The sequence below is a fragment of the Bison bison genome, unplaced genomic scaffold (genome assembly GCF_000754665.1).
Source record: "Bison bison bison isolate TAMUID 2011002044 unplaced genomic scaffold, Bison_UMD1.0 scf7180017864242, whole genome shotgun sequence".
NCBI classification, from domain to species: domain Eukaryota; kingdom Metazoa; phylum Chordata; class Mammalia; order Artiodactyla; family Bovidae; genus Bison; species Bison bison.
Genome location: NW_011494814.1, coordinates 2812394 through 2831497, shown reverse-complemented (window position 1 = coordinate 2831497; position 19104 = coordinate 2812394). Strand labels below are relative to the sequence as shown.

The following is a 19104-nucleotide window of genomic DNA, read 5'->3' as shown; positions in this document are numbered from 1 at the left end:
CTCATTGGAAGGAAAGTTATGACCAACCTAGATAGCATATTCAAAAGCAGAGACATTACTTTGCCAACAAAGGTCTGTCTAGTCAAGGCTATGGTTTTTCCAGTGGTCACGTACGGATGTGAGAGTTGGACTGTGAAGAAGGCTGAGCGCCGAAGTATTGATGCTTTTGAACTGTGGTGTTGGAGAAGACTCTTGAGAGTCCCTTGGACTGCAAGGAGATCCAATCAGTCCATTCTAAAGGATATCAGCCCTGGGATTTCTTTGGAAGGAATGATGCTAAAGCTGAAACTCCAGTACTTTGGCCAACTCATGTGAAGAGTTGACTCACTGGAAAAGACTTTGGTGCTGGGAGGGATTGGGGGCAGGAGGAGAAGGGGTCAACAGAGGATGAGATGGCTGGATGTCATCACCGACTCAATGAACGTGAGTCTGAGTGAACTCCGGGAGTTGGTGATGGACAGGGAGGCCCGGTGTGCTGTGATTCATGGGTCGCAAAGAATCGGACATGACCGAGAAACTAAACTGAACTGAACTCAGTTAAGCTGGAACTCTATTACCCCCAAATCCTCTCTTTCTGTGGCTGTGGGTTGAAAGAAACTTGTGTAAGGTTTACAAGGCAGAATGAAGCAATGGCCATTACTCTCTGAAAGGTGTTGCAGTCAGACACGGTGACAGAAGTATGCAAAGGTGCTTTCAGGATGCAGCGTGTCCTTGCTCCCCACTGTTCCATTTCCAGTTCTTCCCACTGCTCACACTGTTGGCCCACAGCAGCCTTACGCCTATGACCAGACACATCAGATCAGATCAGATCAGATCAGTAGCTCAGTCGTGTCCGACTCTGTGACCCCATGAATCGCAGCACGCCAGGCCTCCCTGTCCATCACCAACTCGCGGAGTTCACTCAGACTCACGTCCATCGAGTCAGTGATGCCATCCAGCCATCTCATCCTCTGGCGTCCCCTTCTCTTCTTGCCCCCAATCCCTCCCAGCATCAGAGTCTTTTCCAATGAGTCAACTCTTCGCATGAGGTGGCCAAAGTACTGGAGTTTCAGCTTTAGTATCATTCCTTCCAAAGAAATCCCAGGGCTGATCTCCTTTAGAATGGACTGATTGGATCTCCTTGCAGTCCAAGGGACTCTCAAGAGTCTTCTCCAACACCACAGTTCAAAAGCATCAATACTTCGGCACTCAGCCTTCTTCACAGTCCAACTCTCACATCCGTACGTGACCACTGGAAAAACCATAGCCTTGACTAGACGGACCTTTGTTGGCAAAGTAATGTCTCTGCTTTTGAATATGCTATCTAGGTTGGTCATAACTTTCCTTCCAAGGTGTAAGCATCTTAATTTCATGGCTGCAGTCACCATCTGCAGTGATTTTTGAGCCCAGAAAAATAAAGTCTGACACTGTTTCCACTGTTTCCCCATCTATTTCCCATGAAGTGATGGGACCGGATGCCATGATCTTCGTTTTCTGAATGTTGAGCTTTAAGCCAACTTTTTCACTCTCCACTTTCACTTTCATCAAGAGGCTTTTGAGTTCCTCTTCACTTTCTGCCATAAGGGTGGTGTCATCTGCATATCTGAGGTTATTGATATTTCTCCCGGCAATCTTGAATGCAGCTTGTGCTTCTTCCAGTCCAGCGTTTCTCATGATGTACTCTGCATATAAGTTAAATAAACAGGGTGACAATATACAGCCTTGATGTACTCCTTTTCCTATTTGGCACCAGTCTGTTGTTCCATGTCCAGTTCTAACTGTTGCTTCCTGACCTGAACCAGAGATCAAATTGCCAACATCCGCTGGATCATGGAAAAAGCAAGAGAGTTCCAGAAAAACATCTATTTCTGCTTTATTGACTATGCCAAAGCCTTTGACTGTGTGGACCAGACACATAAATAATATCAAACCGCTTCCCACAGACATGCCCATGAGGGACACCACTACTAGATGTGCTTGGCTCCTTTGATGCCTGCCTTGGTAAACCTTTCTCCAACCATGATTCCCCTCCCAGACCATCACCTTTCAAGCACCTTCTCAACTGCAAAAGATCTAATTCTGATAAAAATCATTTATCCCATAGCATTCATAATGTACCTTCTCTCAAGACTGCATTCTGCCTAATATCCCCTCAAGGCTTTTAATTTAGCTTAATCACTCTGTATAGTCAAAGCTATGGTTTTTCAGTAGTCACATATGGATATGAAAGTTGAACCATACAGAAGGCTGAGTGCCAAAGAACTGATGTCTTTGAATTGTGGTGCTGGAGAAGGCTCTTGAGAGTCCCTTGGACAGCAAGAAGATCAAACCAGTCAATCCTAAGAGAAATAAATCCTGAATATTCATTGGAAGGAGTAATACTGAAGCCAAAGCTCCAATACTTTGGCCACCTAATGTGAAGAGCCGACTCATTGGAAAAGACTCTGATGCTGGAAAGACTGAGGGCAGTAGGAGAAGGGGGCCTCAGAGTATGACATGGTTGGATGGCATCACCAATTCAATGGACATGAACTTGGACGGACTCTGGGAGACAGTGAGGGACAGGGAGGTCTGGAGAGCTTCAGTCCATGGGGTTGCAAAGAGTCAGACACAACTTAGCGACTGAACAACAACAAATCAATTATTTGAGGGGGGAAAAAAGTCCAGAATATCTATTTGAAGCTTTTATTAAACCTACAAATCTTTACTGTGCGTCTACTATATGCCATGTTTCAGTCTCTGAGGACATTAGAAAAAACTGCTTTTAGGGAAAGATAAATACATAAGAATCACTATGCTCTGAAACAAATTACAGAACTCAACCCAGACTCAGATAAGCGGCAGCCAGTTCAGCTGGTTTTGTCAGAGAAGACTTTCAAATGAAGTAACCCTTGAATGGAGTCTTCAATAAGTTTCTCAAGCTTGAGAAAAATAAGGCCTCTTCTTTAAGAGAGTTTGATCTGTCTGTGAGCTGTGTATTCACAATTCTTCACCACTTTTCCCTATCCTAACTCAAAATATCTGTGCAGTAGCAGTCTGCACTGTATTTAGTTTGTGAGTAGTGATTAAGTTTTTTTTCAAGCCAATATCATTTGTCATATAAAATTCAAAATGCTAATTTAAAATTAACTGGTTTTATAGATCTTTATATTAAATTTGTAAATATGTTTTGGTTTTCTAAGACTAATAAGCTTATACCTAATTTATGCATATACATATTTAAGTAACATCATTTAATTAATTCAAGTTGACACTAGATGCTATAAGAGTTATTTTCTTTAGGAGAAACCTCTCCATTGCTCAGGCTTAAGAACCATGAGGAATCATCTTTAAGTACTTCCTCCCCTTTACCATCCTAACCCTCCTCCCCCAGGAGACAATCATGGAGTCACAGTGATTTAACATCATGAACCTTTCTTCTTCCCCACTCCATCTTCATTGCCGTTACCTTTTCTGAGTCCCCGCAATGGTTTTTTATCACAGGATCTATAGCATCAGATGCACGCTCCTTCACATGGGGTCTCTGCACTGTGTTCTGATTTTCACTTGGTACAAGTGTGTCATTATATATCAACCTGCCCCTGTTTTTTTCTCATATATATATGTATGACAGCTTATCATAAATGCATGATCCCAACACAACCATCATAAACACACATGCCTTTGTGGGGAATGAAATATAATGGCAAGTTATAAGATGATCAACCTGATGACCTAGAATATGTCTACATTACATTTTTTTTTTAAATTATCAACAACAACAACAAAAACAATGTTTAAATTGTTGTTATGAACAATCCACTCCACCCTGTTGAGTAAGGCCCACACAATGCATGGCACAGTAGCTCTCAACCTAGGCTATATCCTTGAATAAGGGATCGTCAGTTAAAAGTTTAAAAGTGTTAATAGCCAATAATATTGCCTACTAAGGTAATTATTAGATGTGACTTAACCCCAAAGTAAGAGAATTAACTCAAGAAACTATATAGGGCAAAAAAGAGTGAGACATTATATTAATTTTACTAAGTTTTGACAGTAATTATAAGGAATGCCAATAACTCAGACAAAGCTTTCAAAAAGTCTGCTGTTCCTCATTCTCCTCCGGAGCTCAAATGGCCAGAGGACAGGAGCTCATGCCTATCCACCTCTCCCAGCTAATCCCCCTCCCTCCTTGCTCACATACTCCAGCTTCAGTTACCCTAGCAGCACAAGTTCTTTCCTTCATCATCACAACTAATCTGTCTGTCTTTTGCTTAGAAAATTCTTATTCCCACTCTTCCTTGTTGGTTCTTTCTCATCATACAATAACCTATCATTTAAACAGAAGGAAACTCAAGGACTCTTTTGTTTTATTCATTACTAAAAACCATCCCATAACAACAGGGCTATTATGCTGAGCAAATAAAATATGGTCTCAAATATTTCAAGCCATAAAACTTGAAATCTTGCCATTTGCAACAACATGGATGGACCTTGAGGGCATTATGCTAGGTGAAAAAAAGGCACAAATACTGTTTGACCTCACTTATATGTCGAATCTAAAAAATAAGCAATAAAAAAGCCAAAGTCATAGATACAGAGGTGGAGGATCAGGAAAGGGGTGAAGGGGGTCAAAATGTACGAACTTACAAGAATAAGTTTATAAAATAAATAAATTCTGGGGATGTAATGTGACTACAGCATGGTGACTATAGTTGATAACACTGTATTATATAATTAAAGTCAGTAAGGGAGTAGATCTTTAAAATTCTCAACACAGGAAAGAAAATGCAACTATGTATGGTGATTTTAACAAGACTTATTACAGTGAGCATTTTGTAATATATACATATATTAAATTATAATGCTGTACATCTGAAATTAATGTAATATGTCAGTTATAGCTCAATAAAAAATAAATAAAATAAGGTCCTAAGTACAGGCATACTTTGTTTTATTATGCATTGCTTTGTGCACTTTGTAGAGTGTTTTTTACAAGTTAAAGGTTCGTGGCAACTCTTAAATTGTCAGATGATAACTAGCATTTTTTAGCAATAAAGCATTTTTTTTTCCATACGGTTCTTTTTTTTTTTTTTTAAGCATTTTTTAATTAAGGTATATATTGCCAATGAAAAGACAACCTACAGACTGGGAGAAAATATTTGCAAATGATGCAACTGACAAGGGCTTAAGTTCCAAAATAAACAGATAATACAACTCAAAAATAAAAAAACAAATAAATCAAAAAATGGGCAGAAGATCTACATAGGTATTTCTCCAAAGAAGACATACAGATTGCCAATAGGCACATGAAAAGATCCTCAACATCTTTAGAAAAATGCAAATCAAACTATCATGAGGTACCACCTCACACCAGTCAGAATCATCATAGTCGTCATATTCAATTGCGTTCAACTCTTTGCAACCCCATGGACTGTAGCCCGCCAGTCAGAATGGCCATCATCAAAAAGTCTACAAATAGTGAACATTGAAGAGATTGTGGAGAAAAGGGAACCCTCCTCTACTGTTGGTGGGAATGTAAATTGGTACAGCCACGACAGAAAACAGTTGGGAGGGTCCTTAAAAAGCTAAACACAATTGCTGTATGATCCTGAAATCCCACTCCTAGGTATATACCCAGACAAAAGTATAATTTGAAAAGATACATGCACCCCTAAGTTCACAGTAGCACTATTTACAATAGCCAGGACATGGAAACAATCTAAGTATCCATCAACAGATGAATGGATAAAGAAAGAAAGATAGCGCTACTCTTGCAACCCTTGCGATCCCATTGACTAACTGTAGCCTGCCAGGCTCCTCTGTCCTGGGATTCTCCAGGCAAGAATACTGGAGTAGGTTGCCATTTCCTTCTCCAATGGATAAAGCAGATGTGGTAAATATACACAACAGAATATTACTCAGCCATAAAAATGAACGGAATAATGCTATTTGCAACATGGATGGACCTAGAAATTGCCACACTAAGCGAAGTATGTCAGAACAGAAAGACAAATACATATGATATCACCTATATGTAGAATCTAAAATATGACACAAACAAACTTATCTATGAAACAGAAACAAACCCACAAATATAGAGAATAGACCTGTGGTTGCCAAGGAGGAGGGGGCTGGGGGAGGGATGAATTGGGATTTGGGGATCAGCACATGAAGCTATCATATACAAAATAAACAACAAGGTCCTATTGTATAACACAGGGAATTATATTCAATATCCTGTGATAAGCCATAATGGAAAAGAAAGTGAAAAGAAATTAACATAACATTGTAAATCAACTATATTTCAATAAAATAGAAAAAAATTTAAAGGTATATACTGTCTTTTTAGACATAATTTTATTGCACACTTAATGGACTACAGATAAACATAACTTTTATATACACTGGGAAGCCAAAAATTAGTGTGACTTTCTTTATTGCAACATTGACTTTACTTGAGTGGCATGGAACTGAATCAGCAATATCTCTGGCTATGCCATGAGGTCTCATCTCACCAGATTCAACAGTGGTTGAGATCTGGGAATCCAGTCTGTAGGACTAGTCAAAAGAGTGTGTTAAGATATTCAAGTCTAACATTTCCGACCCTGGCACCTCCAGATCCTACCAGGACACTAACAAACCCCAAAAGATACTGACAAATTCCAACAGACAGTAGATATCACATGATCAACATAGGCTCCTGAAAGTCTTCCCACTGGAACATTCATAGGTTCAGGCAGTTTATGAACAGGTAAGAGTTCTTCTAACTTACTGTATTGTACTTTCTGGAAACCCTTATTAGGACTAGTGGCTAATTGTAGGGGTCAATTAAATCCAATTAGAAGACTGGGACTAATAGCTAATAAACTTCTATCTAAAGAAATGTTTCACAAAATGTGATTCCCAACAGCATCAGCATCATCTGAGAACTTGTTAGAAATGCAAATTATGGGGTCCTACCCTCCACACAATGAATCAGAAATTACAGGGATGAGGCTCAACAATCTGTATTTAACAAGACTTTCCGGTAATTCTGATGTACAATAAGGTTTAAGAACCACTGATCAAAGGCAGGACTTTCCCAGTAGTTCAGCTGGTAAAGAATCCACCTGCAATGAACAAGACCCCAGTTCGATTCCTGGGTTGGGGAGATCCCCTGGAGAAGGGAGAGGGTACCCACACCAGTATTCTTGGGCTTCCCTTGTGGTTCAGACAGTAAAGAAGCCGCCCGCAATGCAGGAGACCTGGGTTTGATCCCTGGGTGGGGAAGATCCCCTGGAGGAGGGCATGGCAACCCACTCCAGTATTCTTGCCTGAAAAATCCCCATGGAGAGGGGAGCCTGGTGGGCCCCACTCCATGGGGTCACAAAGAGTCGGACACAACTGAGCCACTAAGCACAGCACAGATCAAAGGCATCCTGAAAAGACTTTGTCAGCATTACCAAGAAGCAGCATAGTAGTAAACAATCTGGTAGACCACACATCAAAAAATTCCAAGAATATGGCACATTGATGGAAAAAGTAATCAATAAACACGTCTATGTTTGTTTTCTAAGAACTGGGTGCCAGGAACACATGGAACCACTTAGTTCTCTGGTCTTAGTAGCTGGCCACAATTTGGGTCCAGATCTGGACAGAAAGCAGGGGTATTAAAAAGGTCTAAGAAGCAACCACCAAAAAAAGTTCCAGAACACATCAGATTTAATATTTTATGGTAGAACTGGTCATTCTCATGCTCCACTGCATATCATGGTACATTGAAAACATATCCATCTGCTCTAAATACATTCCTACCCTGTCTGTAAAAAAAAATTTTACCCCCTAAATAAGGTACACATTTTAAAAGACGTCACTGATGTTTATGAATCTGTGTTTTTTGTAAATGCAAGGGCCATTAACTGCATTCACAGCTGTGGCCTTCCCTCTGCTAGAGTATATTAAGCTGCCAGTAATGCATTCTCTGTGAGAGCCAAGGGGAAAAGCCTCCTTTCTTCCCTCTTTATTTAGTGGCTCCTATGTGTTCTCATACTCCAGCAGCACAGGAAATCTGTTCCCTTGGAATTTTGTCAATAAATAACAAACAAAAAGCAAGAAATCACACTCTCCGAGACCAGTTCAGTTCAGTCGCTCAGTCATGTCCAGGTCTTTGCGAGCCCATGAATCGCAGCACACCAGGCCTCCCTGTCCATCACCAACTCCCGGAGTTCACTGAGACTCCCGTGCATCGAGTCGGTGATGCCATTCAGCCATCTCATCCTCTGTCGTCCCCTTTTCCTCCAGCCCCCAATCCCTCCCAGCACGAGTCTTTTCCAATGAGTCAATCTTTGCATGAGGTGGCCAAAGTACTGGAGTTTCAGCTTTAGCATCATTCCTTCCAAAGAAATCCCAGGGCTGATCTCCTTTAGAATGGACTGGTTGGATCTCCTTGCAGACCAAGGGACTCTGAAGAGTCTTCTCCAACACCACAGTTCAAAAGCATCAATTCTTCAGCGCTCAGCCTTCTTCACAGTCCAACTCTCACATCCATACATGACCACAAGAAAAACCATAGCCTTGACTAGACGGACCTTCGTTGGCAAAGTAATGTCTCTGCTTTTGAATATGCTATCTAGGTTGGTCATAACTTTCCTTCCAAGGAGTAAGTGTCTTTTAATTTCATGGCTGGAGTCACCATCTGCAGTGATTTTGGAGCCCAGAAAAATAAAGTCTGACACTGTTTCCACTGTTTCCCCATCTATTTCCCATGAAGTGATGGGACCGTATGCCATTATCTTCGTTTTCTGAATGTTGAGCTTTAAGCCAACTTTTTCACTCTCCACTTTCACTTTCATCAAGAGGCTTTTGAGTTCCTCTTCACTTTCTGCCATAAGGGTGGTGTCATCTGCATATCTGAGAATTCCAAAGAATAGCAAAAAGAGATAAGAAGGCCTTCCTCAGCAATCAATGCAAAAAAAATAGAGGAAAACAACAGAATGGGGAAGACTAGAGATCTCTTCAAGAAAATTAAGAGATACCAAAGGAACATTTCATGCAAAGATGGGCTCAATAAAGGACAGAAATGGTATGGACCTAACAGAAGCAGAAGATATTAAGAAGAGGTGGCAAGAATACACAGAATAACTGTACAGAAAAGATCTTCATGACCAAGATGATCACGATGGTATGATCGCTCACCTAGAGCCAGACATCCTGGAATGTGAAGTCAAGTGGGCCTTAGAAAGCATTACTAGGAACAAAGCTAGTGGAGGTGATGGAATTCCAGTTGAGCTATTTCAAATCCTGAAAGATGATGCTGTGAAAGTGCTGCACTCAATACGCCAGCAAATTTGGAAAAGTCAGCAGTGGCCACAGGACTGGAATAAGTCAGTTTTCATTCCAATCCCAAAGAAAGGCAATGCCAAAGAATGCTCAAACTACCGCACAATTGCACTCTCCAAGATAACCAACAATATTAAACAAAAAAGAATGGGTGATGTACACGGCAGAGAAATACAGAACTAACAATCAAACACACCTAGGGCCCCAATTTTAGAACCTTAGATTTAGCTACAAGAAGAATCCCTTTCTAGGCTAATTCCAAAAATTACAAAGAATTGGATTCTACAGCTTCAGGCAGCTGTGTACTTAACTGATGGGGAAAGTGGAAAAGGCAGTGAAATTCACCTTTGGTGCCCCATTACCCTCCCCACTTCTTTCTGTAACCCTCTTCCACCCCCAGGTAAACCTTCTTTGCCACCCACCTTCAATCAGTCAAATAACTCCACTTTTGCAATGTTTCACCCATCACGTTGACCCAAATGTCTAAAGCTGTATAAAAACAGCATTGTCAGATTTCATAAATGTGCAATGATGACTCAAACTGAAAAGAGACGGTCTGTCACAAGGGAAACAGAGCCTGTCAAAGAAACTCATTAAAATTGGGTAGGTCTCAAATGATAGGTTAGAGTGTTTTATTTTTAGAGCCAAGTTTTATATTTTGTACTGTTTCTCAAAAACTAAATTTTAATAAAAAGTACTTCATTATAAAAACCAGAACTAGTATTTTACTCTTACGAATCATTTAGATTTTATATTTGTCACTAATTAAGACAGCTTCTATTTTTAAAGAATTTTAGTGTTTAGACTATTCTGCTTACTCTTAAAATTACATAGCAAATAACTTTTTGCCCCATAAAGCACTCCATCCTTCTGTCATATCTGAAAGACACTAATTTATATGGTTTTTATGTTCAAATACCAGTCACTTCACAGTTAGTAAAACCAGGTGCACTGCCTTCATGCTCCCTTCAGCGAAATCATTCTCAGCATTGTTTAAACATATATCTTTGAATCATCTAGGAGTCAAGTTTCCAAGTTTTCTTTGAATGTTCCTCTTCCTTCATCTCTTCTCTTTTTCTCTTTCTGTTTCTCCATTACAACAAAAGGTCTAAGGATGAATAATCTAAGGATGAAGGGTGTGATTCAGAGAATCTCTATCGGGATTTGGACTTGAAGAAAAGTGTGAGACTTGAGATTGTCATTCGTTTTGCCAGGTGTGGACATCCCCTTGGAGCTCTCCTCTTTATCATCTTGCTGGTGAGGTCACAGTGCTGTGTGGAACCCTCCGGGCTGCCCCAGGAAGAGAATGATCAGCTTCTGAGAACAGACAGGAACAGCATGCCCCCACAGTCCTGCCAGGAAAAGCAGACAGCAACCCAGGCTGCCTGAGCTCTCTCCTGCCCGTCTAAATTGTATCCTCAGCCAATGTTAAGAGGGAAGCAGTAAAGCCCCTCGGGTAGAACTCAGTTGATATGCCCTGGCCTTTTTCCACTAAGACCTAGTAAAAGGAAGGCCTCCCACAGTAAGGTGTTCCAGCTGAGAGAAGGGGTAGGCTGGTGAGGCAGGAGGGTTGCCAGCCTCCAGCATTTTAAGTAACTGGTAGTTTTCCATCAGGCAACACGAGGCCCTCCCCAAAGCAACCTAGTGGTGTTCAGCTAATTATGCTGGAAAAGTTAACAGATTACAACTCATCGGTGTAAAAGATCAGCATAGCTTTCTGTGAAGGAAAGACTCCTTCACGGAGAAAAGAGAGAAAGCTACAAAGACAGTAAGAAAGAAAACAGACCTAGGAAGAAAAGTTCAGGACATTTGGAAGGAAACTATAAAACTTAGAACTTCAAATGAATAGAGACCAACCTGTACACAAGATATAACTATGACGAAAAAGAGAAGGCTACAAATATAAATGACTGTGTTTAAGTCTTTGAAAACTATTTTACAATTTGCTAAAAATGGAAGAAGGCATAGGGTGAAGAATGAAAGGCTTAGAGGCTTATACAAGGAAAAGAAGCTCTGACAGAACAGACTGATAGAAATCAAAATGAGTTATTGAGTAGCTGTAGATTTGAATTATTTAGAGAAGTATAAAAAGTGAATTAAAACAATCTTTATCATATATTACCTACAATTTGTCTAGTTTTATGGTTATACATAAAATGTCCTGACTACTTTGTAGGGTTGTTACAAGTATCAAATAAGATAATACACCTGGACCAGACTGGGAAAGAACTCTCTGGTTCTTTCCATTTAGTCAGATTTGTTGAATGACTATTACCCACTCTCAAGTATGTTACAAATGGCATCTAGTTTAACCTCTACAACATTCCTGTGAGGTTAGTGGAGACTCTTGAGAGTCCCTTGGACTGCAAGGAGATCCAACCAGTCCATTCTGAAGGCGATCAGCCCTGGGATTTCTTTGGAAGGAATGATGCTAAAGCTGAAACTCCAGTACTTTGGCTACCTCATGCGAAGAGTTGACTCACTGGAAAAGACTCTGGTGCTGGGAGGGATTGGGGGCGGAAGGAGAAGGGGACAACAGAGGATGAGATGGCTGGATGGCATCACTGTCTCTAATTCTAGTCTATCTAATAAGGCTAAGTTGTTGTTGTTCAGTCGCTAAGTCATGTCTGATTCTTTGTGACCCTATGGATGACAGCTCACCAAGCTTCCCTGTTCATCCCAGCAATTGCTCAGACTCATGTCCACTGAGTAGATGATGACATCCAACCATCTTATCCTGTCTCACCCTTCTCCTCTTGCCCTGAGTCTTTCCCAGCATCAGGGTCTTTTCCAATGAGTCAGTTCTTTGCATCAAGTGGCCAAAATACTGGAGCTTCAGCATCAGTTCTTCCAATAAATATTCATGGTTGATTTCCTTTAGGATTGACCGGTTTGATTCCCTTGCTGTCCAAGGAACTGTCAAGGTTAAGTTAGCCAAGAGCATTTAGAATTTATGGTGGTAGAGGATTTCTTAGGCTATTACTAGGGTGCCAAAATGGGATATTAACCATGAGAAGAGACTACTATCTACTTTATCAAAAACTCATTGATCAGCATATACATGAGAAAGCCATGAAAAACCCCCTGACCCTGCAGCCCCTCACCACACTGGGAAATCATCATTGCCCTGAGGACTAATTGTCACTCCCTTGATCAAGAAGCCACGTTTTTTCTTATTAGCATCACAGTCATCATAGCATGGCTGATCTGGGTTCCAAAAAGACAGTCTGATTAAACCACATGCACAGTCTCATTACCAACTCTTCAACATTAATTACTAAAAACTAATCCAGGCTTAATCCTTTAAGGCTTTATACTTAAAGACACAAGCCTGGCCTTCCAATGATGTTCCTGGTTTTTATTCTAGGCTTTACTCAAAATAAAATTTGCTTAGGTAACTTCCTATGATTAAAAAGCTAATGCATTCTAGTTAAGCAAAGATGAAACACAAAAGCAAATTACCTCAGTTTTCTATTCAGTTCTGTTACTATCCAACTACGTGTACTTGGGAGGCCAAATGGTTTTAAGTCTAATTACCCCTGTAATTTAACGACTTTAATTCTCCTATCTGTAAAATTTTAATCATCTTTCTGACAGATGCATAGCTGGTCTGAGTGCTTTTGAGATTCTCAGAGATATCTGAGTGATTGACCTTTGGTGTCACTCTGCAGCTCGAAGATCAGAAAAGATCCTAAACTAGACTGTGCTAACCTGGGGAAAGTGAATGTGTTGAAACAGAGTGTGGTGCTCACTCCTGCAGCCCATACACTAAAACTGGGACTATACAGGGAAGAAGATTCTTATCAAAGAAATCAACATATGAAGTCTTAACCTGATGGTTACCTGGACCACAATTATTTGGACTTTGGGGGAATAATCAATTTTTAAGTTTTAAATTTCTTAAGCAAACTTCTTTTCACCTTTCTTATAACATCCATTCCTGGATATTTCGTATTCCAAATGCTTGTGATGCTAAAATGTGAAGTTCATTTTATGGGATGTTCCCTCACCCCACTCCAGTACTCTTGCTTGGAGAATCCCAGGGATAGGGGAGCCTGGTGGGTTGCTGTCTATGGGGTGACACAGAGTCAGACACGACTGAAGCGACTTAGCAGCAGCAGCAGCACGTGCTGTAATCCACCTTTGGCAGTTATTTAAGAATATTAAACCCTCATTTAAATCTCTCTCTCTCACATACAAACACACACATATATATCCTTGTGTGTCATTCTTGGCCCCTGGACAAGGATGACACACAAATTTGTGAAGTATTCCATATTTCGAAAACTAGAAAAATAAGATGCCTGTGTACACTGTATTATGCCAGTCTATGGCCATATCATATAATACCAGGATGGATGAACTGATCCTAAAGATCCAGCTGGGCTTGCCAGTGGGGCAAATGTCACTTGCCATCGCTCAGTGACACTTCCCACAAGTCCCAGGGTAACCCTCATTCAGACTCAATCACATACAATGATGCTACAGCTCTCTTTGGAAGGTCCACAGGCTTATACATTGTGTCTGTCACTGAAGAATATTGTTGACATCTCTACTGTGTATCCTGAGAGCACTTTCTTTCATGTGAATCCTTTAGATAAAAACACCTTGATTCATTTCCTAGAGAGCATCTGCTTCTGGACTCTTCATCAGTCAGAACCTGTTGATACTTGTTGACTGTTGATACCTGTTAACTGTTGATACTTGTCAACATAGTGGTAACATAGGTTCCAAGGGGCTTTGGAAAAATAAAAAAGTACTTCATAAATATGGGTGACTATGGCCAGCTGCCTACAAAGCTGAATGTTTTGAGCTCCAATATCTCTTCTATAAAAAATAGATATGATATAGTATTTGCTACTACTACTACTACTACTAAGTTGCTTCAGTCGTGTCCAACTCTATGTGACCCCATAGACGACAGCCCACCAGGCTCCCCCGTCCCTGGGATTCTCCAGGCAAGAACACTGGAGTGGGTTGCCATTTCCTTCTCCAATGCATGAAAGTGAAAGTGAAGTCGCTCAGTCGTGTCTGACTCTTAGCGACCCTATGGACTGCAGCCTTCCAGGCTCCTCCATCCATGGGATTTTCCAGGCAAGAGTACTGGAGTGGGGTGCCACAGAGGCTCCATTTCAGCCTCTTCTACCACTTACAGATTTTGTGACTTTAGAAAAGTCACAGGACTGGAATGCAAAGTAGGAAGTCAAGAGATATTTGGAGTAATAGGCAAGTATGGTCTTAGAGTATGAAATGAGCAGGGCAAAGGCTAACGGAGTTTTGCCAAGGGAACACACTGGTCAAAGCAAACACCCTCTTCCAACAACACAAGAGAAGACTTTACATATGGACATCACTAGCTGGTCAATACTTAAATCAGATTGATTATATTCTTTGCAGCTGAAGATGGAGAAGCTCTATACAGTCAGCAAAAACAAGAACGGGAGCTAACTATGGCTCAGATCATGAACTCCTTCTTGCAAAATTCAGACTTAAATTCAAGAAAGTAGGGAAAACCACTAGACCATTCAGGTATGACCTAAATCAAATCCCTTATGATTATACAGTGGAAGTGAGAAATAGATTCAAGGGATTAGATGTGATAGACAAGAGTGCCTGAAGGACTATGGATGGAGGTTCATAACATTGTATAGGAGACAGTGACCAAAACCATCCCCAAGAAAAAGAAATGCAATGAGGCAAAACGCAAGGAGGCTTTACAAAAAACTGAGCAAATAAGTGAAAGGCAAAGGAGAAAAGGAAAGATATACCCATATGAATGCAGAGTTCCAAAAAATAGCAAGGAGAGATAAGAAAGCTTTTCTAAGTGAACAATGCCAATAAACAGAGGAAAACAATAGAATGGGAAAGACTAGATATCTCTTCAAGAAAATTAGTGATCCCAAGGGAACACTTCATGCAAAGATGAGCACAATAAAGGACAGAAATAATATGGACCTAACAGAAACATAAGATATTAAGAACCGGTGGCAAGAACACACAGAAGAACTGTACAAAAAAGGTCTTAATGACCCAGATAACCACAAAGGTCCATATAGTCAAAGCTACAATTTTTCCAGTAGTCCTGTACAGACGTGACAGTTGGACCAAAAGAAGGCTGAGCACTGAAGAATTGATGTTTTCCAACTGTGATGCTAGAGAAGACTCTTGAGAGTCCCTTGGAGAGCAAGGAGATCAAACCAGTCAATTCTAAAGGAAACCAACCCTGAAGCTGAAGCTCCAAAACTTTGGCCACCTGATGCGAAGAGCTGAACCACTGGAAAAGACCCTGATGCTGGGAAAGATTGAGGGCAGGAGGAGAAGTGGGCAGCAGAGGATGAGATGTTTGCATGGCTCATCATCTCAAAGGACATGAGTTCGAGCAAACTCCAGGAGACAGTGACTGACAGGGAAGCCTGGTATGCTGCAGTTCATGGGGTCACAAAGAGTCGGACGTGACTGAGCAACTGAACAACAATAACACGTTCTCCCAGAACCTATCTTCACCTGAAAAGTGGAAGTTCAATAACAGCAGTACCTATTTCAAAAGACTGCTGTGAGGGCAGATGTTAATATGGGTAGTATTCCTACTGCTGTTGTCAGCACAGTGAAGGTGCTAGTATTTGAATCTGAAACCAGAAATCCAAAAGTTTGAAAGACGTAATTGAATTTAACAGGTCTGTACCTAACAGAATATTTTTTTGATGAAAATAGCAGAAAACTGAACTGGAACTGGTTAAATGCTCATGGGGTTTCACTGGTACATGTGACTGAAAGGTCCATAGAAGACGCCAGCATCAGGCATTGTTTACGTAAGGCCCAGCTCGACCTCTCTGCAGTCCTCCTGGTTCTGCCCACCTCCACTGGGGGCCTCTCCTGCAGGCTGGCTCCCCCCACTGCTGTATTATGCCTACTAGCAGCTACCGAGGCAACACACTTTCTCCTTCACATCCAGGGAAGAGAGAAAGTGACTTCTCACAATGAACAAGAGTCCTCAGCTTTGGAGGCCCTTGCACTAGCCGTTGTGACCAGGTCAATGCCATGCCCTGTTGTGCAGGAGTGGGCAGGCTGAGTGGAGAGGTGTCACACAGTGGGGAAAGATGTCATGAATGTCACAGAGACAACCAGGATGTCCACTACATTAACACAATACATGCTTAGTGGATGACAGTGTATGCCAAGGAGTTTTGTTTTTAAGGGAAAAAAAGCATCTATGAAGAAACATTGGATTCTGAGGTTTCTAGGATCCTAATAAGCCCAGGGCTTCCTTGTGGCTCAGATGGTAAAGAATCTGCCCACAATGTGAGAGACCCAGGTTCAATTCCTGAGTCAGGAAGATCCCCTGGAGAAGGGAATGGGCACCTACTCCAGTATTCTTGCCTGGAGAATTCCACGCACAGAGGAGCCTGGCAGGCTACACAGTTCATGGGGTCACAAATGGCAGGGGGTACCAATAGATAGGGACTTCCCTGGGGGTCTCATGGTTAAGAGTTGGCTTTCCAATGCAGGGGGTATAGGTTCACCCCTGGTCAGGGAGCTAAGACCTCACATGTCTCATGGCCAAAAAAACAAAACATAAAACAGAAGCAATATTGTAACAAATTCAATAAGAGACTTTTTGGGCTTCCATGGTGGCTGAGACATTAAAGAATCCTCCTGTCAATGCAGATGACATGGATTCAATCCCTGACTCAGGGATCTCCCTGGAGATCCCTAGGTCTGCCCTGGTGGGCTACAGTCCCTACGGTCACAAAGAGTAGGACATGACTGAGCATCTAACACTTTCACTTTCAGGAGCAGGTAAGGAGCTGGCAGGGACTCTGATCTGACCAACAGAAATCCCAGACTGTAACCCTCCAATTCCTACAAATCTGAAATCAAATGGAGAAACTGAAGGATAAAACTTTCCCAGAATTGGGACGTGGTTTTTAACAATGAAAGCTCCTCTCCTTGCTTTTCCACAGGAAATCCATGAATACTTGGTCAATACCATTGGGACTCAGTCAATACCACTGGAAAGGCAGAAGCACCGACACAAACGTGATCTCTACTTAGAAACAAAGTAAAAGTCCCAGAACCAGCCTCTTAAGGTGATTTCCTTTTGCCTAAATAATGCATTTCCTAGGTCTAAGGGCTCATTTGACTGTAAGATATTGAGATCCACTCAAGGTATGTAAGTGAAAAAAGGAATTTATTGGATGAAAACCAAGTATTTCCCAGCCAGCAATTAAAGCTGGCCTCAAAAGGGACTGGATTCACTTGACCAGGAAGTGAATGTTGACTTGCTTTAGTCTCCTCTCTGTCACAGTCAGCTTTCCTGGGTCAGCTTGTTCATGGGTCAGCCTTGGTTTTATGTAGTCCTTATTCAAGAGCCGCTTCTACATTTAGGGTCAGGTATCTGTCTTTGGCGTAAGCGATGGTTGGGGAGGGCATGATCACCAGGTTAGTTCTGCTGCACACTTTGGAGGAGCTATGTCAGCAGACTCTGAGAAGGGGAGTGAGCAGAAGAGTTAAAGTAACCGACACATGTTAGATGTGTCAGTCCTTTCCTTTTCTATTACAGTACAGTCAGCATCACGTGATTTCATAAAAACACTAGAGAAATCGAAACCAGTAAAGGAACATGGACTAAGTCTAGATAACTAACCTCTCAGCAGGGATTTCTGATGGGCAGATCAGAGTCTCTGCCATTCTACATTTTTATGTATCCTGTAAACAGCACAGTTTCTTACTTCTGCATTTTTGCTACCTGCCACGTACAGACACTCATCCTTGTAACTCATAGGACTGGAGAAAGGATAAAGAAATAATTGATGTGAAAGTACTTTAAATCATTAAAATGATGTTATTTACACTCTGCACACTATCATGCATCTCTTCTGAATTCTAACTGAAACCCTACTGTTTCCATGGAAATACTTACGAGTTCAAGGATTATTCATCAAAATAACCATTTGGGGTTAGTTCTCCTCGCTGGACACAGACCTTATATCTACCACTAACTGTGCAGAAGAGTGTTTTACAAGTTATAGAGCACATACATAGCTACATGCACAGCAGACATGAAAGAGGAGCACTACAAAGGCTATGAGAGTTGGACCATAAAGAAGGCTGAGTGCTGAAGAACTCATGCTTTTGAACCATGATGCTGGTTCAAGATTGAAGGCAGGAGGAGAAGGGGATGAAAGAGGATGAGATGATTGGATGGCATCACTGACTCAATGGACATGAATTTGAGCAAACTTTGGGAGATAGTGAAGGACAGGGAAGCCTCCCTGGAGGACAGGGAGCCAACAGAAGCTCAGACGGTAAAGAATCTGCCTGAAGTGCAAGAGACCCAGGTTTGATCCCTGGGTTGAGAGAAGCGGATGGCAATCTCCTTCAGTATTCTTGCCTGGAGAATTCCACCGACAGAGGAGCCTGGAAAGTCCATAGGGCTGCAAAGAGTTGGACACGTCTGAGTGACTAACACACTTGTCAGTAACTGGTTATCCGGTCTTAGGTATCTCAGTCGGCTTCTCCTGGTCTGCTTCCTAATTTGTAAAATGAGGACATTTTTAGGTACTAAAATTTAGGTAGTAGGTATTCTCTAATGCATCAGTTCCATTACTCTGTGTTCCAGACAGGGCTCCAGAGTCTTAAAGAGCTACTGTTCCTAGAAAAAGTTACTTCTCAAAGGCGAGGTGAAAGAAAGCATAGTATTTCTCACATGTTTTAATCCCATATTTTCTGAGTACATTTAAAGTCTAAATCTTATTTAATGTCTGAGGCAACATGTTTTCATGTCTGAGGAGATCGTGTCCATCTTCTTCATCCCCATCACGAGGG

General features: G+C 41.4%; 1 pseudogene; it reads right to left on the bottom strand.

The window, feature by feature from the left end:
• LOC104993674 overlaps positions 1 to 19104 on the bottom strand; it is a 59015-nt pseudogene that overhangs the window by 27799 nt on the left and 12112 nt on the right.